The following is a 12,347-nucleotide window of genomic DNA, read 5'->3' as shown; positions in this document are numbered from 1 at the left end:
CTGTAAATCTGTTTGGAGACTAATCTGCCACTACCGACCAGCTGCTCTCTTGGCACTGGCCGGGGCCAACATTCTCGTTGCCATGGAGATAACCAGTCATGCCAGTTACACATAAGGCCTGGCACGGCGCCGAGCAGGCTGTGTGTAGTAAGCGCGTGCTTGCTCATGTGTGTGTGCGTGCGTGTGTGTCAAGTTAGCCTGGATAATGTTCGTCTGTATTGTTAGGAGTCAAACCGTGTGGTCTGTTAACCGCCGCAGAAAGAAAAGGTTGTTGATTAACTGACACTACCAGCTGTTTATCAGCCTGAGCCTGTTAGCTGTCATGGTCTGCACCGTATTTCTCCCTCTGATTGTGTTTGTACACAACGTGAACAAACCAGTTGGCAGAAGTCAGTCAGGCATTGTCTTTAGTTTCAAAGTACAAATGTTGAGCTAGAAGTTTGTTTTGCTTTAATCAAGTCAGCAGGCGGAATATGGAGCCCCTGGTTGAATTTTACCCAGAGAGAAGTCAGCTGGATCGTTGACACAGTGTTTTTCAACCTTTTTTTAGCCACGGCACATTTTTAACATTGGAAAAAGTCCCATGGCATACCACCGACCAAAAGTATAAAAAAATAACTCTGTAGCCTAATAACAACATGGTCTCTTACACTCACGCACTGCAAAATCTGGGCCTGTTTAGATGAACACAAAGCTGATATCCTTAGCAATAGCTTTGCAGGCAGATGGTAATATAATTTTTGATTCAGCAACAAGTTCAGCAAGGTGGTAGCTAGCTTTCAGGACTTGCTCCTTTGTGGTTTTTCCACACAAAAGTTGGCTGTATCAACAAGTTTTCACACAGGCAAACAAAACTGTCCACCTGCTTGTTTTGAAGCATCAGGTGGTTCATTTGGAAATGGCGTATACGCTTACTTGGGACCATGGTGTTGTTGGATAGCTTTCCGCCACAGACCAAGCGCACCAGAGTTGGTGTCATTGCATTCTAGTTAAAGTAAATCCAATTGAAAGACAGCTTGAGTTCACCATCTTTGCTTTCCTTGACTACCTCCCATACTAGAGCCTTCATCAGGGTCTGAATTTTGTCGGAGTTCGGATTATTCCTTTTCATAAATTTCTCCATTACTGTCAAGACTACCTGTCTTGTGCATCGCTATAGCGGAGTATTACAGCAATTAGTTACATTACGTTCAAAGCAACTTGACAATGTAATCAGTATTTTTAGAAAAATTAAGTGAAACTGGATCATTTTCCAGCGATTGAAAAACACTGCGTAAACAAATGAGCAGTGCGAGAAAAAGACAAGTGTGAAAAATCCTAGAAATTTAACAAGTGGACAACTTGAACCATTTTACAGTGTATTACCGGTAGAGATCTGTACAGGTGGCATCATTAAATCCCATGAAGCTGGAATAAATCAATTAATAAAATAGCAAAAACATTAGTCCTCCTAAAACTGTCAAATGTATATACAAAATAACACTGATGAAGTACAACACATTCCAAACATCAATCTGTTCATGTTTTAAACGCCCCAGAAGCTGTATACCTTAGTAGTCTACTGTTAACTGTTTGTTTTTATGTGATGTACAGTCATGTAAAACCTGAAACGAGGCAGTTTGCCATTTGAAACATGTTTTAAGCTGAGTGTGACACTGCTAGTTTCAACATGCCGACTTCCAAGTAAGGAAAGTCTCTATTGGCTCTCCCAGAAGTTGCTAAAAGTTGCTAAATGATGCCATCACGTAAAAAAGCCATTTACTTGTAAATGACAGAGATGCTATTGGAGAGAGAAAAAACGTGAAATAGACAGAAATAATAAGTATGTTAAATAAAAATGTTTAGAATGAAACATTTTTCTTTCTTTTTTTTTTCTTTTTAAATATCTTTATTTTTTTATTATATTTGTCATAATATCAACCCTCCACCCTTACCCGGGCTTGGGACTGGTAGAATGTATGTAAGCCAAAATAATGACTCTAATGTTTGATACTGAAAATAAAAATTTTGCAATGAAAAATGTGTATTGTGAAAAAATTATAATGGCATTTAAACAGGGAATGACACATTTTGCTAGAGATAAAAAGATGGACATGAAATGTTTTCTATCATTTCATTTTTATGTTTTTTTTTTCCCTTAAATTTTTGCATTCACTGTTTTTGAATTCAAAAATATTTAATTTATGTGATCTTCAACTATCTGTCACTCATGGGACAGCAACAGCAACACTGCCCCTACGGTTTCAGGTGGTCCTACTCTGTTTGGTCTGTATCCGTAAGCTTTCTGGAAACATGCAGAAATATGGAAAAATTGAACACAGAGCACAGACAAAAGTCTTTGTCTGTGTCCATATCTGTATTTAACATTGAGCATAAATGGGCCTCTATGGGCAGAACTTGTAAATTTGACAACTTCAAAAAAAACAGAAAAAGTCATTTAACACAAAGAGCTACTCAGACTCAGACAGTTTTTGAACCAGGTTGTAAATACGTTTTTTTTTTCATGATAATCTTTTTTAATTGGTGTGTATGTGGTTCTAGTGTTTCTGTCGCCAGCCACAAGTGGACACTCCAGGAACTGCAGTTTTTAATACATTCACATCAAGCTTCATATTCTTAGATTGGGGGTTGTTGCTTGGAAAAAACACTGATTTATCACAGATATGCCAGCCGAGGGCAGAGACTAAAGCAATCGCAGAGCAATCAAACACAGACTTGATATATGAAAGGTAAACAAAGCTTCTTTTACACATCAGAATAAAATAAAATGTGTGTGTAAAGTATGCATTTTTTACATTTTTTAACAAGACATATACAAATTCTCTCATTGGTTCACAATGTTTTCATCCTCAAATGACATCACAAACATACAATAAACTGTTCTGCTTATTATATTGGGACATTTACTGAGCAACTTGAAAAATTTGTCTTTAGAGTCCCATTTATCCCATTTTTATCCATTCCGACTTTGTGTGAAGCACATTTTTTATCAGATCCAAGGACACATTTTCATGCATTTTAAACCACATTGTGAAAATCAAGGACAACTTCATGGAAAACTTACTAACATGTGATAATGAAAGTGATTTAATACTGAGAGTTTTTCACATGAAATGCTTTTAAAGTTTTTATCTGTTGCCTGGTGACTTAAGTTTGCATCTGCAGCCTAAAGGGTGTTACGAACTGACCCTTTGATGTGGTGTGTGAAAGTAGTTGAATGTGAAGCTACACAGCGTTCGGCTTAAGGTCTGTGTGTGTGTGTGTGTGAGGCTCACAGTCACACACAGGGCACATAAAAACAGATAGAACCTATTCCTGTCCACCACACACACCTGACGTGTGCATCACTTTTTTGATTCTCCTGTGTTTTCTAGGTATGTGAGGGGCCTTTCTCTGAACACATCTTGCTTCGTGTGCAGGGAAGGAAACAGCTGTGGTTTGGTTGCTGCGGAAACCAGGTGAGAGCATGTGCTGTGTGTGTGTGCGTGTGTGTGAGTGTGTGTGTGCTCTGGCGATGACATCACACATTCCATGACGTGGACGTGGCAGCAGTGGAAGGCAGAGAGGGGAGACGAACGGAGACTGGGCTGTGTTTAGGTGTGTTTAAGGTTCGATTAATCCGCTTTAAGTCACAAAGAGCAGAGAGGGGAACACAGAGAGGAAAAAATCTACACTTTGAAATCCTCACTGTCTGAAAATATGACACATCCTGCATTACTCTGTATTCACCTCTTACTCTGCAGAGCAACCAATAATTTGTTCCACATGAGAAACAGCTGGATTATTATTATTATTTCACATTTGCATGGTGGACAAAGTACTCAAACTCAGTGCCTGAGTCAAAGTATTGATACTTATGTTCAAATCTTACTCAACTATAAGTAAAAGTTGCTTGGTCAAAATGTTTCTCTAGTCAAAGTACTAAAGTACTTACTTTAAAAAGTAATTAAGTATTCAAAAGTACATTTTTCACACGTTTTCACAAAAGGAAGTTCATAATACACAGTACAATTGGACTGGAGTCAATCTTTTCTTGTTTCCCCCAGAAACATTCAAAAACCCAGTACAGCGTCACCCTGTTAACCCTTCCAGACCAACAAGCAGACCTCTTAGTTTAAAGACAAGAATCGAAGTGCAAGAGTAGAAATCTAAAAAAATAATAACGTAAAAAAATTATAATTAAATTAAATAAGCATGGAAAAAATAAAATACATTTGAGAGTAGTGTCTAAGAAATATTAACAATGTGAAAAAATTACAAAAAAAATTGCAGGGATAAATTCTATGTGCATAATATAAGTACATTTAGGTTCAAAAAAGAAAAAAATGACCCTGTAAAAAGGGAGTATGACTCACACACACCACTTAACTCCATCTGTGAAGGGAAATGACAACAGCTGATCTAGGGTACCATCTTAGAGCAGTGGTTCTCAAATGGGGGTTTGTGTACCCCTGCGGGTACGCAAGGGCACTCCAGGGGGTACCAAGATTCAAAAATGTGTATTCAAAATAAATATTAACCAAGAAAAACCCCTTTAACTCAATTTATTCAATCGATGTTTGAATCCAAATAAGTCTAAGTTCTTAAACTGAGTACTTTATAGATAGATAGATAGATAGATAGATAGATAGATAGATAGATAGATAGATAGATAGATAGATAGATAGATAGATAGATAGATAGATAGATAGATAGATGGAAAGATAGAAAATACTTTATTTATCCCCGAGGGGAAATTCAGGAGTCACAGCAGCAATTAAGAAAACAAAAGTAAGAAAGTGTATAGAAAGTGCAAAAAGGTCCACAAGAAAATAGATGATGACATCCGGTCCACCACTTTTTACTATCCAATAGACACTAATAGTACAGCGCTATTTTACTTTTTCTTTTTTCAACCAAAACTAATTTGCGCTTGTAAGGGGGGTACTTGGTGGAAAAAAATACATGTCATAGGGGGTACGTCACTGAGAAAAGTTTGAGAACCTCTGCAGTAGAAGATGATCAAAAACAAGTATTGACGGGACATGAAAACTGTTATTAGAGGTACAGTGTGTAGAAGTTGGCAGCATTTTGCCAAAGAGAAATAGTGGAAATACAGTCATCACTAACGGCCATGTTTGTCTACGGCAGATTTGCGGGACAGAAAGAGTGAAAAGCTTCTTTTAAGTACAAGCCTGGGCGCTGGTCCTAAAGAAGAAGAGGAGGTTGTTTTCACGGTATAAGAGGAAGACAGCGGTTGTTGTTGCTGTAGCTGATGAAGAAGAAGAGAGAGCATATTTTTGTTGTTTTGCACGAAAGAATTCATCTTGAGAGTATCTTATGATGGAGATCACAAACATGCATCACATGTAAGTGTGTGAGAGTAAATACATCTCATTTCATCAAAGAAGTTCAGGAAGGAATGAAGTGACACCAGGACAAACAACAACGAAAAGGAGAGTAAACAATGGTATAGAGTTTGCATCCTCACCCCAAAAAAAACATGAGGGCATTTAATTTCTTCCCTCATATTCATTAAAGGAGGAGTTTCAAGTTTGGTGTTCAAACCACTACCACCAACAAACTTAAACTCACGCTTTCATAAGAATCTATATCTTTTGATTACTGGAACTGAAGAGAGTTTGGTGAATTTTTGAGAGACTAAGTATCATTGCAAAGTAAAATTCTTCATCTCCCATCCTTTACCACAGGGTCAGCATTTTTTTTGTTTTCCTCATCTCTCTGTAGAGTTGCATTTCTGAACCCGAATCGATCTTTGACATTATCCAAAAAAATATTTGCCGAAGGATTCATGTGAGACAACTAAAAGCCCCTCATGTATCACCTTCTTCCATTTAGTTTGGAAGCAGATAATAAAAAAAAAAAAACAGTTAAAAAAGAAAAGACCCACTTTTCTCTCACCTGGCACTCCGACCTGGATTTCCAGCTTCCTGTTCTGCAGATGTGATTACTTTTAGATTGAAGGCTCCCCTTCCAGACACTGGAAAGGCTATTACAGTCTGCTTTTCAGGTTTAGCGCTGCCTCTCAGCAGGTATCACTGAGGATGAACCTCTTAAGCTGCTTTTCACAGCGATAACAAAACAGCAATATGTCCCGTGATGAGCCGATGAATCGATGGTCAATACATCTACAGGAGCTTTAATCTCACAACATTAGGGCTTGAGAAAACAGGAGATAGAAAAATATACAGTGGAGGGAACGTGCTGAAGGGAAACTTCATCAAATTTAAAGCACACAATGGCAACATTCCCGTATTTTATACAGAACGACAAATGTGCAAAGCTTGCCAAGTGTCCGAGAGGGTAATTAAACGAAGCTGTGATTAAATGAGCCAGGCATGCTCCTCTAATTTAATCCTTGCACCCTGATTTGCATGCATTCAAATGCACATTGTCATCAGAAAAGACGAACATGCGTGGAAATGATTGCCGGTGACTCGCCAATGCCAGCACTCCTCTTTAGTCTATATTAATCCGCAGCTCCTGGCCTGAGGCCATGGCGGGAATGCGTACTGGAAGACGGCCTGCGTGCCCTCTCTCAGCTGCCTCCTAATCTTACCCCCCATCCTGCAGGCTTGTTCCGACCCCTCGGCCCTGCTTGTGCGGTCCAGCCAATCTCTCTTCCTCCAGGTCTCTCCTGCCCCCTAAAGCACAAAACGCAGAATCAGCCAGCGACTTCTGAGACTCACATCTTGAGGCATTTCTGGGAAATTCAACGTACAACTTCTCCTGTACACTCTCCAAATGCATTAAGTATGCTATATGATGAGTTGTACATTACAATAAGTTAGTTTGACTGTAATCTTCCAATTGTTTGGTAAAGATGATGGAAGAGGGAGAAATAGCGCTTGGCAATCAAATATTCCCATGTCGTTGGTTTGCTGGCGTGCTTCTTTGAACCGTCTGGTTTCACATGCATTCCTCGCCCAATAGGAGCTGTCACTTTGCGTGGACATTGTCCCCTCAGTGTGTGTGGCTATAGGGGAGCGCCTGATGTCCACTCCAGGCCACTTGTCTGTGATGTGAAAAGGAAGACAATGAGACCCCCAGTGGCTCCCTCTCTCCATGACCCGCCTGGGGTCTGATTTGCCTTGGCAAGGGGGACAGAAGCCCAAAACAAAGCTGAAGGAGTCTCCAGTGAAGGGGTGCAGAGGTCAGGCCCGACGCCCAGCTAACAGGCCCGTCCTCTAGATTGGGCTCCTAAATGGGGAAAGGACACAGAGGCGTAGAGACAATGGGATAAAAGGAACCTCCAAAACCATTAAATTCTGAGGAAGTGATGGCCGTGAATGATGACAGAGACTGAATAGAAGCTCTTGAGGTGGGAGGTACGCTCTTTTAATGACCATGGATGCTCCATTATGGCAGCCCTGGGAGGTGGTGATGAGGTGGTACATTTTCTCCCATTAGGCCTCTCTTCTCCGAGCGAGGAGACACTTCCAGATTGATGCAGGAATCCCAGTCGGAGCTGGGTGGACCCCCCGCCGGGAGCCTCCACGCGGGGAGACAACGTGACAACAGCAAGGTCCCCCACCTCCTTCAGAGGCACGACGAGTCAAATTACAGTTCATGTGATGTCAATCCTTTCATAGCTCCACTTAAAGACACTTTGATTGATGGACTTTCCCTTTTTACATTGAGCGTACGAGAGGATGTGGTCACACAGTTCACGGCTCCATAATGGAAACACTTCTGATTGACACAAACATCAACTTTGTCAAGCTTTCTTGAAGGCTAAAAGGGATCAGCTATGTTAATGACGCCTCAGTCATTTCTCCCTGTCAGCGCTAATATGAAAAACTGTAGACCTTTAAGTCAGCTGAACGTATCGCTCACAATTACTTCTCCACACATTCAACATAAATCCCTCTCGAAGCGGCTTATTTAGGTGAGATTATATAACCAGCATATGTTCCAGGTTTCTCAGGCCTGAACGTTCAATCCTCAGTCTCTATTCCTCGAACGTAATTGCTGCACAAAAAACACATCCATGTGTTTTAAATAGATAAAACATCCAACGCACAAGCATCACATCTACGAACGACTGATGTGCTGATCTTTGTGTTCATACGTCTGTGAGATGTTTGGATCAACACCGCATCAGCTTTTTCCCCAAACCTCCTCCTCCTCTTCCTCTGCTGTGAATTGAAAACTCATTTTCTTCCTGAAAGACTTCACATGCCTTTCTACAACTCCCTTGTCTTCTACTTGGACCCGATCCTGCAGCTGTGAAGTCAGAAATAAGACTTGTTTCCTGCCTGAGTACTTTTTCCCTGCCCTCAAATTTTTAAGTATTTATATGGCATCTAGAACTTTCTGGTCACTGAATTCTAACATTTTTTGTTTTTGTTTTTGTTTCAAACACTGTTTTCAGTAAACACTCCAAAGTTTATGGCAGAAGCACAATTAGCATACAAATAAACCCAATTCTAAACCTGAGAGTAAGTACTTGTTATCAGCTAACTGTTGAAGTAAATATGTTAATCATTCAGTTTAAAAAAAAAATTGATAAAAGCATAATTACAATCCCATCACAGTGATAAACATGAATAAACAACTCAAAATTAAGTGAAAAGTGAGTGATAATGCACACTGCCTGAATTAATGATCATTGTAGGATGTTGTAAATTTTAAAGAGGGGGTATTTCTGCTTTCCCTTATTTTAAGCATTGATATTAAAATAACAATGTTGAGTGTTCAAACTAAATTTGTGCAGATTTTTAATCAGCTACATGTTCACATTTTGTAGAAACCCTTGAATCTGTAAACTGTCAAAAATGATGAGGTCATCACATACAGATTTCAACACACAGGTACAGGCCACAAATACCAAGGTCTGCCAATAGTTCCACCTCTGACAAGCCTCCAGGGAGCTGGCCAATCAGAGGGAAGGGGTTTTGTGAAGCAGGAAGTCTTAAAGAGACAGCAGCTAAGTTGAGTGTTTCAAGCAGAGGCTGAAATAAAGGTTTTCTTAAACACCAGTGTGAGAAAATAAGGGATTTTTTTCAGCTGTAAATTATGTAAAGCTACTAGGGGGTTACCAGAGGGAGAGTATGCCAATGTTTCTACCAAGCAGTCTAGTTTGGATCGGTTTGAATCAATTTGGTACGGTTTGGTACGGGTCAGAATGCTAAAGCTTGGTCCTGTTTGCATTTCCACAGTTAATTGTGCCCCCTCTTGGTAGGTGGTGTGTAAGTTGAATGCAGATAGCCACGTCAGTTATGTAATATGGTGACGCCAAAGCAACGCGACCCTGCTATTAAATCCAACAAAGAAGAAAATGGGATACAGTAAACAAAGAGCAACAATAGAAGACAGCCAGCAATTTGTTTTCTTTGCCTGGTTTCTAGGCACCACACTGTTGGCTATGGCTGCCTTTTGCAGCAGCTCTCTCTTCTCTGTCCGTTTCTTGTAATTTTTTTGTCTCTTTTTCGTAATCTTTGTATTTGGAGTGGATCATTACTTTGTATGGCTTATTTGTTGGTCATGGACACCAAACTTTTTGGAGCTTCAGTGATATCTTTACTACTTTTTCTCCTGTGTTTGTATGGAGATCCTACATGTAACCATGGCTGCATTGTTTACATGTGAACTCAGCTGTTAGCAGTCTGTTGCATGTTAATGCTAACTGGTGTAAGGCCTGATGTTTCCCACAAGGTGAGGAGAAGGAGGTGAGAACGATGTGCTGGTCCTCAGGTGTGAGCTAAGAAGTGACGACATGGACCTGTCCTTCCATCCATTGTTATTGGGAACGTAAGATCTATCTCCAATAAGATGGACGAGCTAGCCATGCTAACCCAGCAACAGAGGGAATAACAGAAGGCAGCATCATGCTATTCACAGACACAGCTAACAGAGCTAACAACAGACACTAACGCCATGTTGGAAGAACTTATAATGGACAAGCTGTCATCATCTGTTTTCTTATGGACCTTTTTGCACTTTCTATACACTTTCTTACTTTTGTTTTCTTGATTGCTGCTGTGATTTCAATTTCGTTGTACTTGTTACAATGACAATAAAGTTCTATTCTATTCTATTCTATTCTATTCTATTCTATTCTATTCTATTCTATTCTATTAATTTGTGACTGGAATGTGGCTCCTTGATGCAATTGCAGTTTAGACACAATCAAAATGAAAAAGTAAATTAAATGAAAACTACAACTGAACAGTAGATAATCAACAGACCTTCATTCAACAGCTGGTTTTGTTTTGCATTCTTTGCAAAAAAGTTTTCTTTTCTCAGACTTTCTGTTTGTCTGTGGATTCTTTTCATTATTTTCTTTTACATGATCAAAATACACATTTTCAATTCAATGTTCAATGCAAGTATTTTAATGAAACACAGGTTCACAGAGACAAAACAGTTTCTGAATTTTATTTTTTTTTTTCAAATAGAAGCTGAAGTAGGGTCTTCTAAAACACCTCTGAGAGAAAAAAATAGGGATTTTTGTGAGCTGCAAATCATGTAAAGCTAGAGAGACATAATAGGGCTTTTAAAAAAGCAGTATGAACAAGTTGTGGCTGTATTAAGGGTTAATTTATGAAATACTTCTTGGATTCAGTAACTTCTTGTCTTGGAAGCACAGAACCTAAAAGTGAAGCTAGTTGCAACCTTACAGCCATGTAATATTATTTTAGCTAACTCATTCACGTTAGATTAATGTTACTTTTCAAGTGAGCCATGCTAAACGCTCCATGTACTTCAAGTCCATAAGCTAAGCTAAGCTTAGCTAAGCTAACTAGAATCTAATGCTGTTTATGGGTTGAGTAAAAAACTTTATTTTGTATTCTTGGCAAATAAGGCAAATCAGCATCCTCTGTTTTTAAAGGCATTTCTAATTACTGAGAGGGTGTTTAGCTCCTTGTTTTTATACTACAGAAATCTTGTGTGTGAGTTATTTGCAGATACAGATGTAACTCCTGCTTCGTGTTGAAAAGCAGGAGCATGTCTAGGCTGTAATTATGAAGCCACAAGTAGCTTGATTTAAGAAAGGCAGCCACATGTTTTACAGTAAGAGACCTTTACAACAACAGCACTCAACAGTGCTGTCAGACAGGGGCTCGACTTTTTTTTCCCCCATGCTGAAATATGCAGCAGTCCAGCCAAAAATAGGCATTCCTGTGTGAGAAATTGCTTGCAGGATGATATTCTATAGCAGTTCTTCTGGGCCACACGTGGCTCAAAATCTTTAGCGGCAAACTTTGAACCGTGATATGGAATGCGACCACCGGCAACAACACACTGTACTTGGTCATGGGCATGGATCAGGGTCAAGAAAACAAGAAGGAACAGGCTCCAGACGTGTCCACCACACTTCTGCACACCCCTCCACTCTTTTCTAGTTCAGCTAAAGGAGGGCACTGCAAACTCAAGAGCACTTAAACCATCCTTTAGGTCAAGTGCATTACATGTTGTTGCCTCTTCTGCACCCTTGTAAAGAGATGGGTTTGCAGGTGGCTTAACTTTCTAGCCGGGGTTTTTAAAATGCAGCAGAGACAGAGGAAGCATGGCGCATCCACTGGCATGAGGATTTATCTGATCAAAGCTGGAGCGCTAAACCTTTCACCGAGGGAGCGCTCGCTGTCTGCAGATGGAGATCCCTGCTGCTGCAAAGTGAAACAGACTGCAGTGGGAATAGCAGAAGGGGGGGTGTAACGCCTGGACTCCTAACTAGCTGCAAACATGCTAATGTCAATATGCTAATCGCAATTCCGCATAGGCGCAAGGGTTTAGCCCGAGCAATGAGCAAATTAACAAGGGTCAGGTTTCACCTCGGGGATAGTTCTGAATGATAAACACGGTTTAATTAGAGACATGCTGATTGACATTACAGTTATGTAAATCTGCACGGACTTAAAATGTGAATCACAATGTCAACCTGCATTTTTAATACATTACACTGACTTTATTTGATTATTGGTTAAATTATGAGCAAGTCAATCTGAGACTTTTTCCGTTCCTAGAAAATGCAAAAACAGCTTTCCAAAGACCGATCCGTATTTGTTGTAACCCGACTAGAGTGTATGCTTCTCGTTAAAGGCTCTTTGTTTGTTAATTAAATAGGGAATTTGCTTTTGTGTCCAAAGCACTGCAGCATGCATAATTTAATTTTCCATCCATAATAACTCCCCGCCCCCCCTCCGCCCATTGCTGGTGTCATGGCCCCGGAACGGGTGAACTAGCCTTCCTTTTGATTCGCCTGTAATTAAAGTGGACTGATGGACAATTAGTTTGGTCTAATTTCCTCGAATGGCACTGGTCTTCTTCTCACCTTTGAACCGCAGGGCCTGACACCAGTCTGACCCCCTTTTTGGCTGAAGCTGCAGACAGCTGTGTTCGGG

At 40.1% G+C, this 12,347-nt stretch overlaps 1 long non-coding RNA gene across 1 annotated transcript in view; it reads left to right on the top strand.

Moving 5' to 3' along the window:
• The window catches only part of LOC141807604 (uncharacterized), a 93,607-nt gene extending 90,157 nt beyond the window's left edge, over positions 1 to 3,450 (top strand). The window contains exon 4 of the long non-coding RNA XR_012599850.1: positions 3,375 to 3,450. This is a non-coding gene — a long non-coding RNA (uncharacterized LOC141807604). The remainder of the gene's footprint in view (positions 1 to 3,374) is intronic.
• The last annotated feature ends 8,897 nt before the right edge of the window (positions 3,451 to 12,347 follow it).

The sequence above is a fragment of the Halichoeres trimaculatus genome, unplaced genomic scaffold (genome assembly GCF_033239565.1).
Source record: "Halichoeres trimaculatus isolate MK-OKI-2021-1 unplaced genomic scaffold, fHalTri1.1 fHalTri1_scaffold_18, whole genome shotgun sequence".
NCBI classification, from domain to species: Eukaryota; Metazoa; Chordata; class Actinopteri; order Labriformes; family Labridae; genus Halichoeres; species Halichoeres trimaculatus.
This window is presented reverse-complemented; position numbering and strand designations above follow the sequence as displayed.